At 38.3% G+C, this 26,774-nt stretch overlaps 1 long non-coding RNA gene across 4 annotated transcripts in view; it reads right to left on the reverse strand.

Annotated features, from left to right (window-relative positions):
- LOC136842585 (uncharacterized) overlaps positions 1-26,774 on the reverse strand; it is a 624,527-nt gene that overhangs the window by 496,323 nt on the left and 101,430 nt on the right. For 2 of the 4 annotated variants that reach the window (XR_010854271.1, XR_010854274.1), the window contains exon 2: positions 194-331. The exons of the other annotated variants lie outside the window; for them this stretch is intronic. This is a non-coding gene — a long non-coding RNA (uncharacterized lncRNA). The remainder of the gene's footprint in view (positions 1-193; positions 332-26,774) is intronic. 4 annotated transcript variants of the gene reach the window in all.

Here is a 26,774-nt window from a genome sequence, read left to right on the forward strand (position 1 = left end):
ATGTATATACTCTGTTAACTGCCTTTTCGTTACCTTTTCAGTATTAGGCTGTTAAAACAAAGTTTCACATTGACACACACTCTATAGTCATCGCTAAAATTAACACTTAATTGAGCCCCCAAAACTGTATCAAATTACAGAAGAGAATATTTATGTCAAAACTGAAAACTTTAAAAAAAAAAATTATACTCACTGGATCAACTATTTTAGAAGCCAAGAAATACATCACATATAATGCCATTTGAATGTCTCAGATTTTAAATCGTGTTTTATCCTTTCAGCATCAACATTTCTCCAAAGGCCCAACAGGTTTCCAGAAAGCTTTAAAGTACTGTAAAAGATAAATTCATTGAAAAAACCTACTACTGGAAATCTTCAAGTTCAAATCATAAATTCAAGAGCACTTTTTTCGTTTGTTGCTTTGTTACTTCAATATCTTATAACCTAGCAACGACACGATACTAATCCTAGCAAAATTTACATGAGAAATGTTTACGTAGGAGCCCTCAGCAATATGGATCGGGATGTGTTTGCACTGAGTTTAACCTCTTGAAAGATGCCTGGATTGTCTTTGCCGCTCAGAAGAGACGTGCTGTCCCCTCGTACTGCAGTTCTACTTCAGTGATACGTACAAATAATTAGATAAAGAAAGAGAGTCGAAAACAAAGTGACGAATATTCGTACGTGAAAAAATTGCAACATTCGGGATACAACCCTTATCAAAGTTCAGTTATTTCATAGAGATCAAGGAATATAATTCCAATAATGAAATAAAAATACGTATGAAATGTTAAAGAATGAACAGCTACTAACATCTAGGTACTTCAGCTTTTACAATATGTTTACACAAATATGGCAAATAAATACATATTCTAATACACAATTTCATCAAAAACAGACATCTTTAGCACTACCGCTTTCCTATAGATACGAACCTCACGTCATGCTTTGGAGAGAGAGAGAGAGAGAGAGAGAGAGAGAGAGAGAGAGAGAGAGAGAGAGAGAGAGAATTAATGAGTCCCGAAATTCAGACTGAGGTACTTTCAGCTATTCTGCGCTTCAGACAAGGAAGAGAGAAAGTTGGACAGCAAGGTAAATAGATCCTTAAAATAACATCCTTTAGTAATACTTACAGTACACCGCATGAGTGCACTGATGACACTAACCCACCCTTCCCCCAAGAGGGGGAGAGAGACTAAAGTCTGGTTAACAGGCCGATAACAACCACGTACCTGAACCACTGCTTGATGCAAAAGATGCACACTGGACTCTGGGAACGTGCCCATATCGGCTCTCCTCGTCCAATGAGTCATTGCATACAAGTCAAGATTTCGAAATAATGTTTCATAAAATTCCTTCAGTCAAGCTAAGCGAATTCCTGACCTGAACTCCGGTTTAATTGTGCAAATGAAAATCATAAACAAATAAAAAAAATTTAAAAACTGAAACAAAAGAAGTCGTGTATACACGTCACTACGACTCGGACCAAGATATGCGTCTAATAAGACGAGGAAAACACTGAAATCAAACAAATACAGAAAGCATGAAACATCTGGATGGTGTCCAGCTCAAGAGAGTATGCCAATTAATGAAAATCCATCTCTTCTCATCACCCCGCCTCTCACCCCGGCAGTTCTCCTCGCCTCCTCCCCGCCCAATACTCTTCTCTCCCTCCCCTTCCTTCTTCTCCATCACACACACACCCTATTGACAAGCTTTCAAGCCAGGGAAGACGAGGAGCCTCACGACGTTCTACTTAACAAAGATGGATCTATGAACGCCAAAAATGTCCGTGGTATTCAATTATTACTTTTACCTTTATACGTAACAACGAATAGCTCACTCACCCATTCAAATGGTAAGCATACACATATGAATGTAAGTGAGCGCGCGCGCGCGCACACACACACACATATATATATGCTGACTGGTGATAAAGAATACGTTGCCAAACGCAGAACAGTGCCTTGTCTAATACAGACCAGGGCCATTTTAATTTCGTGCATGCATTCCTAATCATACATATTTATTTGTCAATATATTCAAGGCTACATATGTGCAATGATCTTAAAAACAGGATGGGAAAACTTATTTCTTTAAATTATTACCTATGCCAGGATAAAAATGTACATCAGCAAGGATGCCGATAGATTTTCTGTACACACTAAATTACAACCCAGTATCACTTTTGTATATTACACAATCCAAAAGGGGTGGCCTCCAATAATTTTCCAAAGTGAACTTTATCAATGGCACCAAGTTACCTAAGTTACCAAAGAATGTTTCGTTCTCTGACCAAATGCACATTATGTCGTCAACATATAAATATTATATTACATTACGTGAGATGATTTTGTTCACTATTCTGTTTTAAAATAATTCTATGTACAAAATGCTTAAAACTGTAAACAGAGGATTTCCCAAAGCCATACCATAATTTTTTAGTAATCTTTCTTGTTCAATTTAAATGCACATTCTTTTCAACATATTTTAACCAAGCCGGTCTTAGAGAGTGGTACACACAATTTATTATTATTATTATTATTATTATTATTATTATTATTATTATTATTATTATTATTATTATTAAGTAGATGAGCCCTATTTATATGGAACAAGCCCACAGGGGCCACTGACTTGAAATTCAAGCTTCCAAAGAATATTGCATTCATTCGAAAGAAGTAACAGAAGGTAAACGGAAATACAGAAAGAGGAGATTAGTTATTAGAAAAACAGATAAATTAACAAATAAATAAATAAATAAATAAAAATGTAAGTAAATAATTAACATAAAAGTTGAATTGTATTAAGGTAGTAATGCACTGCATCTTCGCTTCAATTTCTTAAGTTCCAACTGCGTGACATCCTCAAGGAGGCTGTTCCACAGTCTTACGGTGTGAGGAATAAAGCAAGAAAAGGGGTTCAGGAATCAACTGTGAATGTGAATGATCTCTGTTAATTGCATCTTATGAAAAAGTGACAAACAAGATGGTCCCAGTCATAAATGCTAATATTAGAGAAAGGAAACCTATCACCACGAACCATCTATCTAAAAGAGATAAATCTCTGGTAAAAACTTCACACCGGAGAACAGTATTCTGGTAAAGGAAGGACAAATGACCTAAAACATGTTGCAGTGATTTCATCAGTTATAAATATATGAGGTCTTACAAACAATACCTAACTTTATATTCGCTGAAACTTTTATTATTTGTTTCTCAAAAGTACGATGCGAGTCAAAAGTTACACCTAGAATAGTTAAAGCTTCAGACTTATTCGGCAGAGTCCCATCCACCTGAAGGAGAGGATAGCGTGGAAAATTTGTACAAGATCTGCTAATCAATAGTGTTTTCGTTTTACTGGAGTTCAGCCTCCTACCCCACCAACTATACTATTCACTGATCGGGTCCATGTCCCGACTGAGGCTGAGGGCAGCTTTATTTCTCGGAAGTGGAGACTTTATTAGCAACGTCGGCATACTGAACAGTCTTGTGTTCCAGGCCAACAACCATATCGCTTGCATACACTAAAAATAACAATCAACCAAGAACACTACCCTGTGGAACTCCATACACAATAGGTCTTGGTTCACTAAAGATCCCTTCAACAGCAACTTGCTGCTATCTGTAATGAAATCTTGAAGTAATCCTAAAACATATCCACCCATGCCAAGATTCTGAAGTTTATAAATAAGTGCCTTGTGATTTACTAAATCGAAAGCAGCACTAAAATCTGCACTCAAAACCATTATCAAGGTTCCTTTGCAAATGGCATGTCAAGTCTAAAAGACTATGCATATTGACTACCAGCTAACAACCCTTTAGATTCCATGTACTTATATAGTGGCTTAAAAACAAGTTTTTCTGCAGCTTTGGAGAACAAAGGAAGAATAGAAACTGGCCTGTAGTTACTGCAGTCTGCAGATATGCCATTCTTTGGAACAGGCACGGTATTACTGAGCTTGTGCTCATCCACAAGATACTACATCAACATAAAAATCTATAGACCCTACTAATCTTTGAAGACAACACACTAGAAACTTTGTTAAAAAACTAAGGGAAGAAACCATCAGGATCTTCTCCACCCCAGATATCAAGATTATCCAAATTTTTCTTAGCATCTCCAGAGTGAAATGCAGATTTTGTAAGAATAGGTTCAGGATGACAAGTATCAGAGAGAGGGTCATCCTCAGCTGATTGCTTAGCTTCAGAAGCTCGATAAAACAGTTCAGCCTTTTCCATAGGGCTAGTAACCAATCTACCATCACCTGTTAGTAGTGGTGGAATGGAAGGTGAGACTAACCCAAAGATAGATAATGCCAATTTGGCCCACCACAGATGAGGCTGAGTAATTCCTTCAAGTTTCCTCTTCAAGGAATTATTGTAATTTCTCTCGGCTGTATAATAAGTTCTATTCGCAGCAAGGAGAGACTCAACAAAAATGGTGTAATTTTTATTTGAACGATTTCACATCCATGTTTTGAATTTGGTCTGTTTGTCATGGTAAGCTCCTCTACATCTATCACCACACCATGGCTGGTCGTTTCTCCTGAATTAGATGAGCTTTCTAGGGACAGACCTTATTAAAATAGCCATCACCAATTTATTAAAAAACTTCTTGGGATAAGGATCCGATATAGCATTTACTATATTAAGTGCCTGATAAGCTCCAATAATGTGATCCCAATTGGCTCTAGATTTCAGCCAGACCATTTTTCCAAAGGTGCCATACTGATTCATAGATATGTCCATCTCAATGGCATAATGATCATAAGTGCCTATATATTTGCAGACCTTGGCCTTCACAGTAGCTGGAACATCTTTGAATACGAAGTCTAATTTATTACCAGAAATATGCATGGGTTCCTCAGTTAGGTGGACAAAATCGGATGATACACAGAACTCTAAAGTGGACAAGCCATGTTGATCCGTATAATTTAATTTAGCCACTCACTGTGCTTTGCATTACAGTCTCCACAAATAACAAATGAAGCTTTTGAATCCTGTGACTGAGCCATACTAATCCTTTCCAAGAGACAGTCATATACAGAATCGTCGATATTTGGACTGCAGTAAACAGTATATATGTAAACATTGTTGAACTTACTGAAAATTCTAAAACAAAAAACTTCATGGCAAATTTTTCTGACAATAAATAGGTCATACGGACTTATTGTATACAGCAATACCTTGAGCATGTGGGATGTTATAATGATAAATAAAGTCAGGGCCATCAAACCTCAGGATTAAAAACTCAACCTTTGACTTGTTACTACTTATAAGCGTCTCAGATAAAACCATCAAATTGTAGTTACGGGCACGACTCTGGAGATAAAGAAAATTCGACCTTAAGCCCCGAATATTTGCGTTACGTACTACAGTGGCTCCACTAACAATATAAGAGACAACTGGAAGGATATTGGCACCTGGCATGGAAAGGAGGAACCCTAACCTCATTTGTACCAGAGTTCACTGGTCAAATAACAAATTATGTTATTACGTGCATGTTGGCTCAAGTCTTTAATATCAAGACCAGTAATACTACTTTCTTTAGAATCTATATATTTTAACTGTTCTGAAAGTTTACGAAAGCTTTCTTTTATTAAACTGGATTCAGTCACATTACTTTCCACCATATTATAAGAATCGAGCAGCTTATTAGTATCAGTCCACCTGACAGCAAGACTATTTTCATGGACATAATGAAATCTACACTGTTCTCTTGTGCATATCTTCTACATTTTTCATGTTACTCTATTTTTTTTTCAATGATTTGCCAGTTTTACCCATATACTGTAGTCTCATGACTTACATAGGATTTGATATACATATCCTTCAGTATTGCTGGAAGAGTTCTGTTTCCACTGTACTGTTCTTCAATACCACATCAGTGTCAAAAGTTCTTAAAAAGGTAGGGAATATGTTAAAAAAAAAAAAAAAAATTATCAGTATACGGTAGTACAGCCATGCTCATAAGTGACACACCATAATTCTTTCTGCATCGTCCAAACTCTCTGACTCAACGTAACAGTTGCCAAGTAGAGTCAAACTTTTTTTATTTCCAATGTCATAAATGTCAATAAATTTGTGAATTCACAGCTAACATTTTTTCCCTATGGGTATATATATGATCTCTCATGCATTGGTATAATTCATAATCTATGTGAAATTAATTTAGTTTTTTCTACAGTGTTTAGTTCAAAGCACAATGTGATAAGATTAACAGCAAGCTTAACTTGTTACTCAAAGTGGTCATCATAACTACCTCTGCAATATATAACAGTTGACCTATTAAGCTCAAGGGTCATAACAAAATTTTCAAAATAGGAATATGAATTACAAACATTTTTCTTTGAATTTTGAAGTTTTAGGCTATGTTCAAATTACCAGTATGTTGCAAAAAGATTCATAGGCCTAACAAAAATATTTTAAGGCTTTTGAGATGCAATCTCACTTACTAGAGAATTTATTTTCAGAGATTACACATTCTTTGTAGAATAAAAGTTGATGATGATTTAAATCATATCAAGAAGTTAACATTAATCTAATTATTTATTAGTAATAATAATGCCAAGGACTATGCAACACTTTAACTATGTTATTTTCTTGAAAGCCCTTTTGCTTGCTTTTTTATGCATAATTAATTCAATTCATTTGGTAACTTGAAGTACAAGAATGTGTGGATAACTCCATATGGTTTCTACCCAGAAACTGTTACTATAGAACTGTAAATGATTAGTGTAACGTATTTTTAGCAAGTAAAGAAAACTAACACGCCTAGGCCTAGGAACAAAATCTTGGTGTTAACACGAAATTGTAACTGCATAGTGAAATATTTGCTAATAAACTATTAGTTTCGAAGTGGTTAAGAAATATGAGACAAATAATCTTATTCTTCATGAAAATCCAAATACTCCTATAACAAACACTAAACAAATATTTTCAAGTTAATCTGATTGTGTCTACACATTGTAGACCTGTGTTCCAGCCGGGTTCATGTTGCCGCCACTCATATGGCTGCATTGCACTATCCCTGCCCACCCGCTGATGTCAGTGGATGCGTTTTAACTACAGTAATACTTTCATATATATTTATCTTTTTTTCAGGAATAAGGAGAAAAAATAATCAAATAGCACTTTTAAAATTTTTGGTTCCAATGCGAGCAATATCAGTGTTATGAAAAAGTTTTTTATTTTTTATTTTAACATTTAAACCTAGGTTTCATAAAGACTTTTTTTAGTCAAACGCATCGACACTAGGTGAATGATAGTTTTGCAAATGGTTCATCACTATTTTCCCAAAATTTAGCTATACATATTACATTCTTACAGTTTTGATATAAATGATAATTTTCACTCTTATGACACATACTATGCTCTGATTTTATAAATGTTTTCAAATTTCAATAAAAGACGAATGCACAGCATGTTAGTTGCCAGTTAGTGAATTTTTAACAAAATCCAATGCAGTCATGTAGCATTACTTATGAGCATGGCTGTACAACCAGGATTTTTCATGCTGCCCGTCTCTCTGTTATAGTATCATAAAGAGTCTTTTGATGTTCTTAATGCCCTGTCGAATACGATATCACGATATTTTAATTTTTTGTCTGCATTCCTAATTACATCTATAATTTCATAAACATACATTCAGGGCTACATACACGTAATTCTCTTAAATACTTGGATGCGAAAACTGATTTATTTAATTTAATGCTTTGGCCATACGAAAATTCTACATACACAGAAATAATGGTAGATTTCCTGCACACATTAAACTTAAACACACACATAATAACTTCTTGATAATGGGCAATCCAAAATGGACTGGCTAAAGGCATTTTTCCTTTCCAATGAGCATTTTATCGACGGCACTAAGTCAATTAATTTACCCAAGAGAGTATTTATATATTGTTCCACTGTCAAATACACATATATTACACTGTCAACATACCAGCACGACGTTACTAAGCATTATTAGTTTGAAATTTGTACAAAAAATTACACACAATTTTCACCTTACAGGTTTGTTTCTTCTATTAATAACAATAATAATAGACCCTGCAGTCTATTATACCATCTACAAAGTCATAATGGTCATAACAGCTCAGCATTTTACAGAAGAAAAAACGGATAATGAATACCTACATAAAAAAACGCTGAATAAATATACATTAGGACAATTCATTTAATTCTTTCTTTCAATATATCGGAAGATCGACTTCCGGAGAGAGCAGCCAACAATGTGAATCACAGGGCACACACACCAAGCTCATATGGCATCCATCAACAAGAAGAAATATCGCAGCTCGAAGAGTATGAATTATGGGACGACAGTTGAACAATATATCATTAAAGAAGTCAAGAAGAGACTAAAGCAACTGCTATAACTAGTACACAATAATAAAGCCTGGTTTCTTTTGAAGTCACTCCAAATTGCACCAAAGAAACACAACCAGCAGCAAACAGACACGAAGAGCCATCCATATTCCTATACCAAAGTCTCTCCTTCATTTTCATATCGAAGAAAAATAACCTTCGATTCCGCCATCATAACACAGCAGTAGCTCAGAGTTTATGGTTTTACCGTTAAAAGGCCTTTATTCACTTGAGGCATCGTTGGGAGTTTATGGATCCTGCCAATGAAAGGGTAACTTCAACCCCATAAAAACGCAGACGCTTTGCCAGTAATGCCATTCCCTTTCTTCGAACTCGCAGCATCGCTCGCGCACTCTATTTGGCCTTCTTGCGCGTTACAGCAAGTGTCATTAGTAAGTCATTCTTAACACCTGCAATGTGTCATTATATATATATATATATATATCATTCTATAATACCTGCTGATAATGTTATATATATATATATATATATATATATATATATATATTTTTTAAATCATGAAAAGGTAAAAAGGTAAAAGCGTGATGATTATACAAACAGTTTCAGCCAAGAAGGAAAGTGACACAATGGGGATGATATATATATATATATATATATATATATATATATATATATATATATATATATATATATATATATATATATATATATATATATATATATATATTTATACAGATATACTGTATGTGTATTTTTGACAGTGGAACGGTATATAAATACTCTCTTGGGTTAATTAAATGACTTAGTACTGTCTCTAAAATTCTCACTGCAAAGGAAAAATGCCTTTGGCCTACCCATTTTGGATTGCCTATTATCGAGAAGTTATTATGTGTGTTTAAATTTGGTGTGTGCAGGAAATCTACCATTATTTCTGTGCATGTAGAATTTTCGTATGGCCAAAGCATTACATTAAATAAATCAGTTTTTGCATCCAAGTTTTTTAGAGAATTAATTACGTGTATGTTCTTAAATAAGAAACTTCAGTGTCATCAGAATATGGGAAGTGGGAAGAAGACATTCAACAAGACTTCTAGAAGGGATCGACAAAACAAGTTACTTTCACTTTCAAAAATGATATACAGCCCTTGCTTCGCTCCCTTGGAAATCGCCGAGAACCTTAAAAAAAAAAACATTACTGTAGAGAAAATGTAAAACTATTAAACATAATGGACAGTGTTGTTCCAAGAAAATACTAAGAACTTAATGAACCTTGAACTACCCTCATCTGGAAAAAGAGTAGACAAAAACTTGAGAATAAATTCCTTCAGACACCTAAAACCTAGAGCTCGATTTGTTGCCCAATAAGAGGTCGTAGGTCCTGAGGGCTGCCGAATATTTTGCACTTCCAAGAAATTTTCGAAAGTCGACCAGAATTATGCAGGCCCAAGGTCCCTCTTTACATCTCCTCCTCCGCTCTCAACATCTTACGAGGGACACCGGGTGTCCCACCATAACGATCGTTACCCGCCGTAACGATCGTTATCAACAGGAAGGGAGGCGCAGTTTTCCTCTCAAGAGGCCAAATATTTTCATGAACCCTGGCACCGTTCCTCGCGCATTTTTCCAAATATTTCCACAGTCTGCCGCTGCCAAGGAGACGCATCAAGCCTCAAAAGCTGCCGTGTGGAGCTTCATTTCAACCTAATGCACTCTACTCTCTCTCGTCCAAATCCTTTTCTAACTTTACACATTCATTTCATGCACCGGATACAAGTTTGTATTCATAAACTTATAAATAACAAAATCTATCATTATCCATAAAATTGTCAAAATCTCTCTCTCTCTCTCTCTCTCTCTCTCTCTCTCTCTCTCTCTCTCCCTTAAGGAGAAAGAATTTCTCCTTAAAAGGTGGTGGTGTTCAAACAAATATAGGATGAGACTGTCAGACCTACACCCTACCGCATGGACATGAAGTATGTTATCCGATTATATGACCAGTGTCTTAATATCAAAAGAAGAACTCTGGGCCTAGTAACCTCATCTCTAGAAAACTGGTGACAATTAGAACTACCTGCCCGTCTGGCAAATATTACAATAAAATATATATTTTTGTAAAAGATGTTACAGCATTTTTATCAATTTTTTTTTTGTAAATAAGTTAGCCTTCCTTCAGATTTTACTGGTGATAGGAATATTTCTAAGTTCAGTTCAACACTTTACGCGACTAGACAAAAGTGTTGCAACCAGCACCAGCAGGCTCTGCTAATGAGTGTGCACTGCTGTAATAAACACAATTACTGACAAAGCAAGAGCACAGTGGCTAAAGAGCAGCTTGAATGGGTTACCTGCTCTAGGGTTTATACTTTATGTACCTACTGTGTTATCAATGAAACCGGAAGCAAGTAATGCTTACAGAAAAATGAAGTGTATTAATGACAGAAATTACAAACATACCGGGTGTTTCGAAATTAGAGCCCCCCCCCCTCCACATTCTGAAGTTTTCTGCTACAGCCTATCTCCAAGTACATTATTTTAAGTTTCTATTAAGCTATTTTTCATTTTACATTTCTTGTATTTTCAGCCTGAGTGACGGAGTTAGATACAGCCAATGCTACCGACTCGGAGGAAATCAGATGGATTGACCGAATCCGGGCTATAACCTTCAGAGAGGCCAGGGACGCTGGCGCATCCTTCATTTCACATTCCTGAATAGCTAAATACATTAAAAAGAGATGAATCCTTTGTTAAAAGAAACGGAACAAAAATCCATACGACTGTCATCGCGAAAAGAGTGAGAATCTTGGAAGGCCTGAGGTTCTTTCTCAAGCGTCAAAAGACATCATAGCTGAGGCAGTGGGTAGACCAAGAAAGTCTTTACGTAAATTGGTGCTTGAACTAGAAACAAAAAGGGGAAAGAAAAGAAGTTACAGTGCTGTATATCGTGAGTTGAAAAAATCTGGTATCAAGCCATTTCATGTTATCAGCAAGCCCAACATCACTCAGCAACAGAAAGAAGACCGTTCATGGTTTTGTGGTTCATTTCTTAAAGACTGGGATGAAGCTGACTTTCTCCATGTTGCTGCATCAGACGAATTCTTCATTTACGCAGTCAGGAAGCCAAATCATAAAAATGACATCATTTGGGCTGCAAAGTTGGATGATATCAGCAATGACATGCGCTATCGCCAAGTTGTGAAATTTCCTGAATGTTTGGGAATTTTTCTCTGTTTCACAGTCAAACGGTTAATGTGGATCATCAAAGAAAAACTGTGCTTACTGGTGGAGTATTTCCTTTCCTTAAAGATCCTGAAAATGTGTTATCTGTTGAAGAAGTCACATTTTTGCATGATAAGGCACCATGTTTCAAGGCTCTTCAGACAAAGGAGCTGCTTCGAAACAGTGGTATCGAATTCTTCTCGTCAAGTGAATTTCCAGGTAGCTCCCCTGACCTTAAAGTGTGTGAAAATATTGGTAGTATCTTAAAGGATCATGTTGAAGCACGCACAGTGAACAATGATGGTATACTAAGCCTCAACGACCTGCGAAGAGAGGTGACCGAAGTGCTCAGGGAAATGGAGTCTGAGTGTCAGCTTTTTTGCAATTTGCTGAAATCATACCCCACAAGAATGCAGGCTGTCGTACAGGCAGATGGAGGCCACACAAAATATTAAATACTCAGAGAGAAACTTAAATAAATACCTGTTCTGAATTACTTTTCTTTTGTCCATATCAATTTTAGTTTATGCTGTAGAGGAGGCCTCTAATGTCGAAACACCCTGTGTGTATGTATGTATGTATATATATATATATATATATATATATATATATATATATATATATATATATATATATATATATATATATATATATATATATATATACAGTATGTATATATATCTGTATATATATGTGTGTGTGTGCACGTTTCTAACACGCACACACACACACACACGAATATACAGTATATGGACGCATTATGGCTGCAGACTTCCACTTTTGGGGCTTTCTTTGGAGTCAGAGAATTGGGGAAACATCCTGGATGGCAAAAATGATTCATGTTTGTTTTTCTGAACTGTGATTCTTGTTTTCCAATCAGTTTTTACCTGTGCCCACTTGTATACCGAAGTTTAGTTTTACAGCGAAACAAGTGTAACCCTGAAGAAGGCCATAAATCATGGGCTGACACTGCTATCGGTTTTGGCATGCATAGCTGGAGCATTATAGTAGCAGGGTTTTTTTTTTTTTTTGTCCCTTGAAAACTTCAGTTTTAATGATTACACAAAGTATTAAAATATTCTAAGAGTGTTAATGCCATCTGTGCATTAACATTTAATAGAAATGAAAGAATGCCTATGCACAGACAAGCACACAGACGCACACGCACCATTTTCCTTTTTCTCGCATTTAATCTTATGGAGCAATTGCACAGGTAATAAAAATCGTAAAAAAACAACCCAAATCGAAAGGGCTATATCTACATACATAACTGTTTGGCTATCTTTTCTTTCTGTGAAAAGTCCTTCACGCTGTTATTTCTTAATTAAATATTAGTAAAATTCAATTAGGTGTAATGTCCGCTAGCCAAATGCAGGCAATCTCCTGGCCATGCAAAACAGAGTAAAGGACACGGAACGCAAAGACTGGGGCTACAGAAGAAAAGGCGGGAGATAGTCATTCTTAAGCACTGTCACCTCCAACAAAAGCACTTAAGACATTTCATGGAAGGGAAAACGGATCTCATTCTTCCGTTATATTCTGACGAGCCTAAAATACTACGATGACAAAATAAAAATAAATCGGATCCCAATACCTGGCCTCTACTCCTTTCCCAGAAAAAAAGTGCAAAAATCCCTTCATATATACATAATAATAAGTGCGCTGTGTCTGAAGTGGCGCGCCTGCACCTCAACCTCCACCTCGTGGTTGTTCATAAAAATTAGGAACTGGAATATAAAAGTATGGAAAAATAATTCAGAACGTGTTATGACCAAATAAAATCGAAATAGAAATACGTGAAACAAATAAAACTAGCCTACTTGAAAAACTACTCACAAGCTCAGCTTAGCGGTACGCAATCATCATTAACAGATTTATACTTAGAATAAGGACAAATCTGAGAAGAATAAGACAGCAGGATTGTGAAAGAGAGAGAGAGAGACCGAGTAAAGTCGACGGCAGGCAGGCAAAAGAGCCAAGCCCAAAAGGGACATTGCTGTAAAACAAAATCTGTGTCCTAAAGGTATGGCTCTCATTTGCTATCCAATGGTTGGCACACTTGACACACTTGGCGAATTCGCTGAAGACAACGTGTTGAAGTCATTACTGGATCTAAGCATTTGCAATGTTTGTTTCTGTGTGTGTGTGTGTATGTATGTATATATATATATATATATATATATATATATATATATATATATATATATATATATATATATATATATATACATAATAATATACTTATAATATATATACACGGAATCTATATCATATATATTAATTTTGACAAATCTGGTGAATTCTCTCTGGTCACAGTTTGAACTTGTCAGATAAGGTAAATCCACTGAATTCATTACTTGACCCTGGCACTTACGAAGCATATCCTAGTCATTAATCAGGCCAGATTTTTACAATGATTTAGCTGACATTTTAGCCTGACCCTGTTATTTATAGAGCTCTCTGACAGAACTTGTATCTGGCATTCAATGCGACTTTGCTGACATTACTTGTTCCCAACAAATATAGCGAATTATAAGGTGACACTGATTAATTCTGGAATTTACCGTGATAACACTAACTCTCAGCATTTGTGACAAATTTGCTAACGTAACTGGATGACCCGTTAGTTATTGTAAAGCTTCTGATATTGCCTGAACCTGACACATAGTACATTATACTAACATCACTGCTTGATTGGTATGTATAATGAATGCCCTGAAGAAGCAGTAACTGAACCAGGAATCTATGTCAACTTCCTTTAGGTCGTGACCTACTCTCTCCTTTAAAGTGAACTCACTAACGCCATTAGGTGCTTGAGCCTAGCACCTATTCAATATAAATTCAAGTGAATTCACCGGTGACAAGCATTAACTGCCACATTTACAGATAATTCAGTGAAGGCACTACTTGACATTGGCATTTATAGTGGATGCTCTACTGTCATTATCTAGCCGTGGCATTTACAGTGATTTTGCTTACATCAATATTTGCCCATAGCATTGATAATTCATTTACCGAAGTCATTATCTGATATTGCCATACAGTACACTGAATTCGTCTAACCTTTACTTAATTTATTTTGAGATCAATTCCTCTCTCTCTCTCTCTCTCTCTCTCTCTCTCTCTCTCTCTCTCTCTCTCTCTCTCTCTCTTCACACACACAAACACACACACACAAAACACACACACATACACTCACACACGCACGCATATACACACATCCACATCTGCCACTTCTCGAAAACTTACTTGAATAGGCTGCATGTCAGTCACACATTCCGGACACTTTCTAGCATTAGTTTGCTGCTACAAACAACGATACTGAAATATGGCATGGCGTTGATATGCCGTTACTGATCCCAACGTAATAGGCTATTTGACACTTCACCCAGAAACCATTTTCAACCACTGGTAAAAAGTCGTCGGGGGCACTTGATCTTTTAATAGTCGGAGAACACAAAGGTCTCTGTTCATTCTCGGTGTCATTACTGTTTCCTTTTCTCTCTCAAGTTCTTTCAAAGGTTGCAGAGGACAACAAAATGTTTCCCTCCTCTTCTCCTCAAAGAGCATAAAATTCCCCGTGAAATGAATTTTCATACTTCGTTTGTGCGTGGATGTCTGGTGGAAGGTCCGAGATACAACGGAGGGGCAAGCGTGAAAGTCAAGTCCATTTGACTTTTGATCCACAGGCGTTACCGCACACCTCTTAGAGAAGGGAATGATCCCTCACATTCAACGAACACAGTATTTGTATTCCATTACTTTCCATTCACTTCAGACGTGGACAGTACGCACAGTTCCAAACCAATGGAAAGTTGACTTCATTTCCAGCACTCGCCAGACAGAAAGTTAAGTATACCTTAGTTTAACCAGACCACCGAGCTGATTAACAGCTCTCCTAGGGCTGGCCCGTAGGATTAGACTTATTTTACGTAGCTAAGAACCAATTGGTTACCTAGCAACGGGACCTACAGCTTATTGTGGAATCCGAACTACATTATACCGAGAGATGAATTTCTATCAGCAGAAATAAATTCCTCTAATTCTTCATTGGCCAGTCGGAGAATCGAACGAGACTTACCCATTCCCCAACCTCTCTTTTTGTATCTGATTACCCATCTCTCCACCTCTCTCCCCTATAATAGCCACAAACACATACGAGAAAATACAATACTATATAGGAATGGGTGGAAGAGTAATCACATATTTGATACTTTGTGTCAGGACTTCCACGCCTTTCTTAGCCTCCGTATCCTTCATTTCCAAATTATTCCTCCAACCTTTCGCTTTCATACCACCAATTCTCACCTCTCTTTTCCGGTAAGCTCATCTTTAACATTCTGCAGTTCTATATAAAAGTCATATTTTGATTTCTGGAGACATGGTTTATATATGTATATATATATATATATATATATATATATATATATATATATATATATATATATATATATATATATATATATATATATATATATATACACACACACACATATATATAAATGCATGTATGTTTAGGTAAATAGGCTGTGAATTTCTTGTAAACATCATTCGTATTTTAGTGTTAGACATCAACAGCTTCAAACGAAAACACCCAATAGCATAAAAAAAACGACAACAATACACAGGTAAAATCATCAGCGTAAAGAACAGGACAGAAAAAAATCTCGTAGTCGACCCACGGCCTTGCTGCATCGAGAGAGTTAAATCCTATTACAAGAAAGCTAGAGCAGATGGGCTCATCACACAGCACGAAGAAATACAGAGAGAGAGAGAGAGAGAGAGAGAGAGAGAGAGAGAGAGAGAGAGAGAGAGAGAGAGAGAGAGAGAGAGAGAATTTTTGAATAATTTCACTAACTACTACGCATCTATTTTCATGTCTACTACTGTATAAAGAGAAGTGATTCAGCTAAATGTATCATACCGCCTCATAGGAAATGGTATCTTTTACTTAGAGCCCACGATTATTCTTTCAGAATAAAGCAAAGCAGTATTCTTTCAAAACAATTCCCCAAATAACTTTTCCTAGATTTCTGCTCAGCACCAGCAATTACACTGCACGTGGCTGCGAGCAAGGATTTTCTTTATTCATGTTTGAGTTGTCTACTTTCGAAAATAGGCAGAAGACGAAGTACGCTCTACACCTTCATTATGAGCTGATGAGGGAGGCATGTTTTCGCCTCTCCGATGGATAATCAAGTTTCAGGTGTTTTGATCACTATGTGGATGATATCCAAGAGGCGACCGACACGCGTGCACACACAAAGATGGGAAGATTGTCGCCTGCAAGAGAATGCTGCTCAGTTTTCACCAGATTTTGTTGACATGAGAGCGCTATATCAAATTACCAATAACATATTTTCTTCAAACTTTGTAGCTGCAAAGTCAGAGGGTACACAGTAACCAGTCACTGACGGTCTCCTTTGCTAAACAATGAACGAGAATGATACAACATCCACAGCTTAAAAACACTACAGCACTTCATTCCTATCTTTGGCACAAACTAATGTACCGTGGTTGTTTGCATGCACTTCCCAAAGACCATTCAAGTTTTAAAACAGATAATATCGACTACAGCAAACCGTCAGTCCCAATAAGACTAAGTCACAAAATTCTTTTTAATATAACAGTGAGGGGAGAAAACAATTTATAAATGTGTGGATGATAGAAGGAATATCTCACTGTTAAAACCACTGTTCAAGAACAGCATCCAAGATCATCTTAGGGAGAGAAGAATTATCTTCAAAATGGGGACAATGGCTCCCTCCAGAATATTACAGCCCAATCGAAAAGTACAGTAGTTCTCATACAGACTATAAGTTCAGCAGTTTGATTTTCAACATCGTTTCCTCTCTGCATTTTTCCTTACGTCTTATTATTTGGAAGTCCAGACACTGACTTCTCCCTATGGGAGGTGGATCTCTCAAAACAACCCACTAACTTACCTTCCGAAAAGTTTATGCCAAAAAACTGTAATCTCATTCTTAGAATCTCACCTAGTATAATGAAAAAAACCTGCATTCGACCTGTTACCACAATCACAAGTTCAGCATAACCAGAATACCACGAATTGTCATGAAAAAGTGACATATTCAAGCTGTATACATAAAAGAAAATTTCGCTTACCTTTCAGAAGGAATAAATAACATCTTACCTAATCCACTGCAGTCAAATCCTACTTACCAAAATTGAGAACATAAATTTTCTTCAGGTTCAGAAATCTTCAGAAAAATCCACATCACTTTTTTAACTTTTTCATTTCACTTTAGAATACTAAACAAAATACCTATCAAAACATGTATGTATTAAAGGAAAAGATATTTTCCATTTTTGGTATATAGCTACGTACTTCCATTACTGCGTATGAGATGATAATCTAGATAAAACACCGTCTTACGTCAGAAGCGGCAGAAAAATAAAACCAAACTTCCCTTCAACTGGAAAGAAGGAAACAAAATTTCAGAGAGAAATTCTCAATTGGAGGGAAAATGCGGAAGAGCACTTCCGAGCATTTTCCGACGCGCTGCCGCGCCACGCACCTGACACTCATGGCCAGATCCTTCGCTAATCAAACAAAGAAAACAGAAAAAAGTGGCAGCGAGACTACGAGCGGAGCCAACGCTTGAAATGTTTCGATAAATAAAGTGCCAAGCGCATAATTGGGAGGAAGAATAACCTGTGACATCAGAGTCTCTGATTCATTATATTTAATGAGAAGCAAACAAAAGTCGAGATGGAAATTTCTCCGAAAGCACAAGAGATCCAACCAGAGAGAGAATCATCTCCGCAGATTCTTAGACAGTTTGCTTTGAGAAAAAAATGGGGGCGAGAGGTTGAGGTGGGGGGGTTGGGGCTGTGGGTCAGGGGCATCTGCATATTTCACATTGTGTTTGTTACCTTTGTAGATGCCTGTGCATCGAGGCCATTCTTAACTTTTATCAGTGCAGTCGCGCTTTTTCCTTTCAACAATAATTCAAAAAAGATCATTCTATTCAACAAGCAATGATCTCGGTTTTCTGTTAACAGAAGATATCTTTTGCACATGTATTAGAATGTTGTTAGATTGGTCATTGTCCACTTTCTTTTTACATGACTTGTATTTATCCATTGTAATTATTGTCGAGAGTAATTGACCTTAGGTCACCAAGATTCTATTGTATTCGTCTGTGGAAAATATCTTTTGAATATCATCTAATACTAATAATGATCGTTTCACTTTCATTTTTAAAAATCAATCTGCTCTATGACTTCACCTTCGCGGATCCTTGCTGTTCGTCTCCTAAGTATGAAAAGACAAGTTTTCGGGAGAGTTCTGTCGTGAAAAAATTGGATCCGTTTTTTCTCGACAATCCTTCACAACGTCCAGGATAAGCGAGGGGGAGTGGTAAGCTGGCGGCTGAGTTCGTGGTTTACTTTTTCTGTAAAAATGTTTGATTATTATTTGTGTCTTGCGAATTGCCTGTGTTGTCTGTGTCGGGAGTGTAGGAGAGGCTCTTTTTTTTATATGATTCAAGTAAACCCATTAGTAAAATAACCTATGTGTAAATTTTGAAAATGAACAGAGGTGACGACGAGGCATGCAGAGGGGCGATATGAGTCTTTCTCGAGGGCATACCATTAAGGTAAGCTAAGCACTCACCAAGTTGTCACGTCCCCAGCCAAACTTCATTTTAAAGTCAAGAGCCGGTTCCTTTAGTATGCTAGTTTGATCCTTACACATTTTTGACATCCGGAGTTTAATCCAGTTAATATTTGGTTAAAGTGCAGCCTGATTGTTCGGAAATAAGTTTTGTGCAAAATTTGAACTTTTAGAGGCATGTTTTTTCGAGTTTTATGGGTTTTTTTATAGCTTTCAGCATTGTGCTTTGTACCCGACCACATGGTCCTTGTGTGCTAATGTATGTTAAATTTAATGTCTATTTTTAAAATAAAACTGTAAAACCCTGCCTGATCTTTTACGAGGTGCGAAATAATGAGCAGGAGGAAAGTTACTGCTACTTTATTCAGGACGCAGGCCGTTTATATAGCGGCGGACTGCCGTCACACAGACGAATACAATAGAATCTTGGTGACCTAAGGTCAATTACTCTCGACAATAATTACAATGGATAAATACAAGTTATGTAAAAAGAAAGTGGACAATGACCAATCTAACAACATTCTAATACATGTGCAAAAGATACAAAATAAGTTAGTAACAGATACAAATTTACATAGAATGGCTGATCCTGCTTGACCCGCTCCTATAGGAGCGGTAATGAAGAAAACGGGTCGTTCATCGTAGAAGACTCACTCTGCGGGGACTTTAGAATCTTGATGGACCTTCGCTTCGATGTTTGCTGGTAGTGCCCTTCAGGCCTGACCATCCCAGTCCCATACCATCAGTGACTTAGAACCATCCCAGTCCCATACCATCAGGGACTTAGAACCTTCCCAGTCGTGGGGAAAATTTCACGACATTTGGTCCTTCGAACCTGATGGTCAGTATCAGTGAGCATCAGGACGTCCAACAAGTGATGGTTTTTCGAGTTGGCTGAGGAAGTGGCGAGAGCGACAAGGGCATAATAGAAGTTCAGAATACAGCGGTCACTGTTTTTTGCAACACGGAATTTTGTGACTTGAAGCAATGTGGCTGCTGCAAGTAACTTGCAGGCCAGTTCACTGGTTGCTTTACTGACAGATGTAGTGGCTGAGGCCCATCGTGAAATGTTGGAAACATACGCTACGGTGGTGTACCAAAATCTGATCAATCACATTAAAGCAGATGAGCAAATATTGAGACATTTCTATTTGACTAGTACCGTAAAGTCAGTCAAGCTTTGAATTGTCAATCCGTCAAGTGCTCGATGGAGTGAATGATGTAATCACCCTTCGTACCAGAATTGAATTCCTTGCTAGCGTATCGCAGCAACGGACTAGACTGCCAAAGTTGAAAGAACTTCCTTTACCTGCGTTCAGTGGTGAGATTAGCGAATACGCTACCTTTAGAGAATTGTTTGATGTTCACATTAACAGATGTACTGATTTAGATGACGTAACTAGTTTACGTATTTGCTTGGTGCCCTCGAGAAAGAACCGCTTAGAGTGGTCAAGGCTTTAAGTGTAACAGCTGCTAACTACGACGTTGCATTAGGGTTGTTGGAACGTTACTATGGTAATCAGCAGCAAACGTTAGTTGCTTTGCATTGGCGACTCGCCAATATTTCCTAAATTCAACCGCGTAGATTTAAAAAATTTCCACATCAAGATGACAGTGCTGTTAAAGCAAATTAAATGCTTGAGTACAGTAGATGTGGGGCAGGGAATGGTCATGAGTTTGATTAATCAGAAGCTCTCTCAAGGTAATGTATATCATAAAGTTGTGGATTACTTGAGAAAGTGTGATTACACTTTGGATGAGTTTTTTGAGGCACTTGATTTCCTCATTAGGAGTTTGGAGGACGATGCATTGCAAAAGGGAGAGAACGGGTCTGTAAGACCTAATACAGTTCCATTTCAAACCCCTCCTACTAGAACGTGTCCATTTTGCCAAGGTGAGCATTTGGCCAACGATTGTAACAACCACACCACCATTGAAGACCGAAGGCAACAATTAATGTATTTCCGTAAGTGCTTTAAATGTCTAGGCAAAGGCCATAGTAGCATTCAGTGTAACAAACAGAATTGTAAATTGTGTAATGGTAGACATCATAACTTAATTTGTAGTAATAATGCTTTCAAACCTCAGTCAAATGCGCCTACCAGGCACTTCAACAAAGTAAATGTTCGGGGTCAGTCATCAAGTCATGTCACTTCTAAGCCAGCAAAGGGCCAAGTAGATATAGAAATCCTGAGGGTTCTAACGTAAGTTCTAACATAAGTAGAGTAAGTGGGAAGAAAAAGAGTGATGAAAAACCCTGTGTGAATGCAAAGTTGGTAAATGCGTCTGACTCAGGCCTACCATCGGCACTGTTACCAACTGTGTTGGCCATCTTGTGTGCCCAGGGACGACAGGCTCCGACCAGAGTGTTTTTAGACACTGGGAGCCAACGTAGTTTGTTTCTAGTCGGCTAGCCCAGAAATTGAAGTTGCAAGTAAAACAGAAAGCCTCCCTTAGTACTGCACCATTTGATTCTAATGTTATTGATGGTGAATACAATTTGGTTTCTTGTAAAGTTCAAATGGGAAATACGGTAATAAGGACAAAATTGATAGTGCATGACAATGTGAACACTCCCATCTACAACTTGGGCCTAATTAACGTAAAACATCATTTGCAAAACAAAGGGTACAAGATGGCAGACGAAGAAGTCCGTAACGATGTTTTGAAAAATGTGAATGTACTGATCGGTGCCAACTATTTCAATCACTTCGTCCTTAGTATGGACAAGTGTGATGGAGTCAGTCTTTTTGTGACCCATCAAGGGGTATCCCCTTATGGGAAGGTCCCCCAGTGGGCACTTAAGGGAGTTGACACGACTGCCATGAGAGCCTTGCGTGTCTGCCAAACAGTAGAACCTGTAACGTCACCCTCAAGAGCCGTCAGTGGAGTCTCCTGCGAACGTGTCATTTGCTAAGTCTCCGCTGAGCAAGTTTTCTATGGTGACTTCCCAGTTTCTTCGCCATACAATTAGTCACGCCGAACGTGCCAGGTCACGCCGAACGTGCCAGGTCATGCAATTTCAATCAGTTAAACTATATATGTATTTGATCACCTGTTATCGATTGTGTATCTTGTTTTTCTTTATTCACAGGCATCAAGATTATATTGTAAACTGTACTTGTTCGTTGTATATTATTGTTAATTATTATTGACCTCAGGTCACACACAATCTCATTGTCTTTCGCGGCTTGACGCCAGTCTGCCGCTATATAAACTGTCTGGATCCGTAATAAAGTAGCAGTCACTTTTACCTGCTCGTTTCTTTTGCACCTCTTACAAACCGAGCCATTATGTCGATGAATGGTGGCGACTTGATACAACTGGTACCAGTCCCAAAGAGCAATTTTCCATCTCTGAGAACGCAGCCATTAAGAAAGTAAAGGACAGTGTAGTACGAACCAATCAGGATTATCAAGTAAGTCTCCCTTTTCGCGATGAACAACGTCCGAGTGTCAATTACCGTAATGCCATTGCAGAACTAAATGCTTTAGAAATGAGATTTGATCGCGATCCTAGTTACCGAACCGCTTATGAGCAAGGTCTTCAGACTTATCTCGAAGTTGGGTTCATAGAGGAAGTCCCCAGCTCGAGAATAGAGATTTGATCGCGATCCTAGTTACCGAACCGCTTATGAGCAAGGTCTTCAGACTTATCTCGAAGTTGGGTTCATAGAGGAAGTCCCCAGCTCGAGAATAGAAGGCTACTACATGCCTCATTTAGGTGTTAAAAATGAGAGCTCTACTAACCCCTTATGGTTGTGTTTAATGCCTCAGTTGAAGGGAGGAATCTCCTTGAATGATTTCTTGTATCCAGGTCCTAGTTTAGTCGAGTTGTTAAACGACCCTTTGTTAAAGTTTAGAGTAAATCCCTATGCACTAACTGCTGGTATCTAAAGCCTTCCATCAAGTCCTCCTTGATCCACAGGACACCGAGTATGCTCGATTCCTATGGTACAAGACACCGTCACAAGCAGCTACCTTTGCTTTCAGGGTCGTGGTATTTGGAATTACAACCAGTCCTTTTCTCCTTCAACTAGTCCTTCAGACTCATTTTAGGGTTGCCAGGAGGGCAGAGTTAATAAAATCGTTTTAAGTTGACAATTATATTGCCAACTATGCTACTGAGGGAGAAATGTGGGATAATTATTTAACTGTTAAACGGCTTTTAGATGAAGCTAAAATGCCATTGAGAGGGTGGGAGAGTAATAACCTAGCCTTTGATCAACGGGGAGGAGTTGAAGAGCCCACTGAGATTTCTGTGTTAGGAATGTTATGGGATAGGAGTAGTGATCAGATGTGCTTGAAACCCTTCAGAGGGGTGAGAGAATTGCCTAGTAACTGGGTTCCCATGAAACATAGGGTCCTTTCCTTGTTAGTGTCAAATTTTGATCCATTAGGGTTGGTCAGTCCAACATATGTTAGAGGAAAGTTGTTTTTACAGAAAATGTGGGAAGAAGGTATAGGATGGGATGATGTTCCTGACACAGAAAGACAGATAGAGGCTATGAAAATCTTGGAAGAGTTTGTCAGTGTGCAGAAGTTGAAATTTTAAGAGAGGAATTTTGACAGGCGAATCAGAAATTCATGTCTTTACTGATGCCTTAAGTAAGGCATATGGGGTGGTAGCCTATGTCCAGGGAAGTAAGGGAGAAACTAACCTGTTGACTAGCAAAATGAGAATAACCCCTAGGAAACAACAACGGTTGACCATACCTAAATTAGAGTTATTAGCCTTGTTATTGGGAATTAGGTTAGGTAAAAGTTTGAAGAATTTGTTAAAAGTCTGAGCAGTTGTGATTTGGACCAACAGTAAGGTCATATAGCCTGAGTAAATAGCAAAGAGGACAATAGGAATGTGTTTATAGCTAACACAGGGTAGGAGAGGCTAACTCTCTTCTACAGGAGTGTGGGATGATTCTGAAGCATGTGCTGATGAAAAGTAATCCAGCAGATCTTCTGTTCCGAGGGACCAGTATGAGAGAGCTAACAGACAGCCAGTTGTTGCACCAAGGGCCCCATTTTCTTCATGCTGAAGGTCCTGCCGATCCCCCACAGCTACTAGATGAAGCCTTGCTAGGCAAGGCTAATAAGCAAGTTGTTGCCACCCTCCGTGAACTACAGGAAGAAGTAGCCACGATACAACCCGCAGACATCTGGCCTATAATGGAGAGCATTGTTGAATTTTGCATTTTGATGGGTATTATGAAAAATGTGTTGAAATTTTGAAAAAATAATGCTAATCCATTTTTGAAGCTTGTTTATTTGGAACAAAGGCATTATCTGCCTTCAGTTTATAGTTACTTGGAAAAAGGATCTAAAGTACCCAATGATACAATTAATTTTGTTAACCAGTTAGGGTTAGTTTTGGTTGAGGGTATAATGTACTCTTGAAATAGATTAAAGAATGCTGTAGGAAATATAGATCATTTAATCTTGTTACCCACAAAAGGTAAATTAGTACAATCATACCCGAGACACTTGCATAACCTGAACATGCATTGTGGCGTGAATTCACTAATAGCTATTTTTCGCCAGGAACGTTGGTGTCCGGGATTGAGATGTTTGGCGAAAAAGGTGGTAGGCAGATGTGTAGCTTGTATTAAGTCCTTCAGGCCCCCTCTACACCACCCACCTCCCCTGCCGCTCCCCATTGCACAAACACAGATGTCACAGCCGTTTGCTTGTATTGGTCTCAGCCATACAAGACCTATCCAGGTAGAAGGAGGGATAGGCTACATCCTGTTGGTAACCTGCATGAGCAGCCGAGCCGTCTACTTAGATTACTGTTCGACCGTCGATGCTGCCACCTTCATCTTGATGTTCAGGAGACACATTGCAAAGCATGGGATGCCCTGTAGTATCTACAGCGACAACCACCAGACCTTCTGCGCCGCCAGCACATTCCTACAAGACATCTTCGACGAAGGCGAAACTCGACAGTTCCTGAGTGAGCGCAGGATACAGTGGCATTTCCAGACTCGGCGATCTCCATGGAAGGGAGGATTCTTCGAGCGCCTAATCGGGGTTGTGAAACACACCCTCAAAGTATCTTTCAAGAGGAAAATCTACAACAAGGAGCAGGTCTGTGTGTTAGTGAAGGAGGCAGAAGCAGTGGTAAACTACAGGCCTCTTATGTATACCGGCGACGGCCGGGAAGATGAAGTTGTTATGCTCTCTCATCTGATTCGAGGATCCGTGATCCAACTGACGTCACCCGTTGTGCAACATGAAAATATGTATTGCATGTTGAAGAAGAAGCAGATACATCATCAGTATTTCCGTCTCACTGACACCCTGCGAATGTTTCGACGTAAGTGGCAGACTGAGTACTTAAGCTCATTGCAGGAGAGACACAACTTCCATGTGGGACCTAAATCTTCACTGAGTGTTGGAGACATTGTGTTGGTGAAACTCAACCATAGAAAACGGGGTTCCTGGCCATTGGGTAGAATTGTTGCCATCTACCCAGATGACAATGGAGTCATACACTCTGTTAATGTACTCTAAGAAGGGGAAAAAACTTTGCAACCAGTTGCAGACATCATTCCCCCTGAAATGAGTGCATGCGAGGATGATGAGGGTGAAGAAATGACGATAATGAACACATCGATGAAGTGAATGAGGAAGAGGACACTGCACCAAGTGTGGGAGTTGACGAAGGAGAAAGTGTAGGTTCTTGCGAGAATAGTGAACTTGCACAGAGAGAGTTAAGTGAACATGCAGAACAACTGGAAACTGGTACGAGTGAGCAAGCGAAACCAAAAAGAAGGGCAGCAATAGCCCAAAGACTTAGAATGCAGGAATGGGTTAGGAATGACAATGTACAGTGTAATGTAAAACCCAAGATAAGACTTGTGGAGGTTGTAGGGAGGTTGGAGAGGACTTGAAGTGATAGAAAATGAGTGTTATCAGTGTTGTTGCTTCGTGCTACCGAAACGCGGCGCACAAGCGAGATTGCATTGTATGAAAAGTGTAAATCCCTTTGTATGACACAAATTAGGGTCACTGTGTTTTGTGAGAGTGGTCACTCTCGTGTTTTGATTGTTGTAAGTCTGTCACGAGCTGTCTTACAATTGTAGTGCTGCAATTGAGTGAAGGCTGCGACGAACCTCCGACCTTCGAGCCTCACCTGCCTAATCGCCTAATTGCTGTTCCGTTCGGCCAGAAATTCTGTTGTGTAGTATGTCGTGAAAAAATTGGATCCGTTTTTTCTCGACAATCCTTCACAATGTTCAGGATAAGTGAGGGGGAGTGGTAAGCAGGCGGCTGAGTTCGTGGTTCACTTTTTTCTGTAAATATGTTTGATTATTATCTGTGTCTTGCGAATTGCCTGTGTTGTCTGTGTCGGGAGTGTAGGCGAGGCTCTTTTTTTATATAATTCAAGTACCTCCTTTAGTAAAATAACCGATGTGTACATTTTGAAAAGGAACAGAGGTGACGACAAGGCATGCAGAGGGGCAATATGCGTCTTTCTGTAGGGCATACCAATGAGGTAAGATAAGCACTCTCCAAGTCGTCACCTCCCCAGCCAAATTGTTCATTTTAAAGTCAAGACCCGGTTCCTTTAGTATGCTAGTT

Source organism: Macrobrachium rosenbergii, chromosome 10, assembly GCF_040412425.1.
Source record: "Macrobrachium rosenbergii isolate ZJJX-2024 chromosome 10, ASM4041242v1, whole genome shotgun sequence".
Classification (NCBI taxonomy): Eukaryota; Metazoa; Arthropoda; class Malacostraca; order Decapoda; family Palaemonidae; genus Macrobrachium; species Macrobrachium rosenbergii.